The sequence below is a fragment of the Cetorhinus maximus genome, unplaced genomic scaffold (genome assembly GCF_964194155.1).
Source record: "Cetorhinus maximus unplaced genomic scaffold, sCetMax3.hap1.1 HAP1_SCAFFOLD_3267, whole genome shotgun sequence".
Taxonomy (NCBI): domain Eukaryota; kingdom Metazoa; phylum Chordata; class Chondrichthyes; order Lamniformes; family Cetorhinidae; genus Cetorhinus; species Cetorhinus maximus.
Genome location: NW_027599186.1, coordinates 13,025 through 15,077, shown reverse-complemented (window position 1 = coordinate 15,077; position 2,053 = coordinate 13,025). Strand labels below are relative to the sequence as shown.

The window sequence follows — 2,053 nt, the reverse complement described above, 5'->3', positions numbered from 1 at the left end:
CTCGGTGAGGTCAACAATAGCGTGAGGGGGGGGAAGGGTCCTGGGAGAGATCACAATAGGGTGGGCGGGGCCTCGGTGAGGCCAACAATAGCGCGAGGCGGGGCCCGGCGGGAGGGCGGGGAGGGTCCTGGCTGAGATCACAATAGGGTGGGCGGGGCCTCGTTGAGGTCACAACAGGGTGGGCGGGGCCTCGTTGAGGCCAACAATGCCGTGAGGCGGGGCCCGGCGGGAGGGCGGGGAGGGTTCTGGGTGAGATCACAATAGGGTGGGCGGGGCGTGGGGGGCCTCAATGACGTCTCTAAGAGGCGGGCGTGGCTTCCCTGCCCCCCCCTCCACAGTGAGCACATGGCCTTCCTGAGGTGCTTCTCCTCCCGCCTGCTCCCCGCCGCCTGGCCCCGCCCCTCCGCCCCCCTCGCCCGGGGGCTGGCCGCGAGCCCGGAGCGGCACCCGGGCAAGCTGTACGGCGGCCGGGCCACGGTCACCCTCATCCCCGGCGACGGGGTGGGCCCGGAGCTGATGCTCCACGTCGAGCGGGTCTTCCGGGCCTTGCACGTCCCGGTGGACTTCGAGGAGGTGCGGGTGGACAGCGGCGCCACCGACGGCCAGGACATCGGCGCCGCCATCGCGGCGGTCCAGCGGAACCGGGTGGCGCTGAAGGGCAACTTCGAGACGGCCGTCGAGCGGCTGCCGTCCCATCGCCGCTCGCTCAACGTGCACTTCCGCACTGAGCTGGACCTCTTCGCCAGCGTCAACCACTACCGCAGCCTGCTGGGCCTGGGGCTCGCCGCCGGCCCCCCGCTGGACATCGTGGTCATCCGGGAGACCACCGAGGGTGAGTACGCCCACCTGGAGCACGAGAGCGTGCCGGGCGTGGTGGAGAGCCTGAAGATCATCACCCGCGCCCGCTCGGAGCGGCTGGCCGAGTTCGCCTTCAGCTACGCCCGCCGGCACGGCCGCCGGAGCCTGGCGGTGGTGCACAAGGCCAACATCATGAAGCTGGCCGATGGGCTGTTCCTGCGCTGCTGCCGGGAGGTGGCGGCCGGCTACCCGGAGATCGAGTTCGGCGACCTCATCGTGGACAACGCCACCATGCAGCTGGTGAGCCACCCGGACCGCTTCGACGTGCTGGTGACGCCCAGCCTGTATGGGGTGGTGATCAACAACATCTGCGCCGGCCTGGTGGGGGGGCCGGGCCTGGTGCCGGGCGCCAGCTACAGCCACCGCTGCGCTGTCTTCCAGACGGCCATCCGCAACACGGCGCCCGGCCTGGCCGGGCGCGACGCGGCCAACCCCACCGCCATGCTGCTGGCCGGCAGCCTGCTGCTCGACCACCTGCAGCTGGGCGACCACGCCCGCCTCATCCGGGGTGCCGTCCTGGGGGCCCTGAGGGACGCCGGGACCCGCACGCTCGACGCCGGGGGGCGCGCCTCCTCCACCGAGGTGGTGGACTACATCGTCGGCCGAATCCAGCAGGAGCAGGAGCAGCGGCCGTGAGAGCCTTCAGATCGGAAACAGACTTCATCCCTCCCTCCCTCCCTCCCCACCCACCCAGCCCCCGCCACCCTTCTGCTTCCCCATTGATCGTTTTGATTGTGTATATCGAATTAAATAACGCGTATCGCTTGGTAGTGAAGCAAGCGAGTCTTTGCTGAGGGGGTGGGGGTGGGTGGTGGGGGGGGTGAAATAAGCCGCATGTTGGACGAGCTTTATCTCGCTGACCGGTTCGGGACAGATGCAAGAATGCCAAATTTCCGAGAGAGAGCGACGACGTGAGAGATCCCAGGAACAAAAGGCTTAACATATGAGGAACGTTTGAGGACTCTGGGTCTATACTCGATGGAGTATAGAAGGATGAGGGGGGAATCTGATTGAAACTTACAGAATACTGAAAGGCCTGGATAGAGGGGACGTGGGGAAGATGTTTCCATGAGTAGGAGAGACTAGGACCCGAGGGCACAGCCTCAGAGTAAAGGGAAGACCTTTTAAAACAGAGATGAGGAGAAACTTCTTTAGCCAGAGAGTGGTGAATCTATGGAATTCATTGCCACAGAAG

General features: G+C 66.1%; 1 pseudogene; it reads left to right on the top strand.

Annotated features, from left to right (window-relative positions):
* Positions 1-345: 345 nt before the first annotated feature.
* On the top strand, positions 346-1,494 carry LOC144677911 (isocitrate dehydrogenase [NAD] subunit gamma, mitochondrial pseudogene; annotated as a pseudogene).
* The last annotated feature ends 559 nt before the right edge of the window (positions 1,495-2,053 follow it).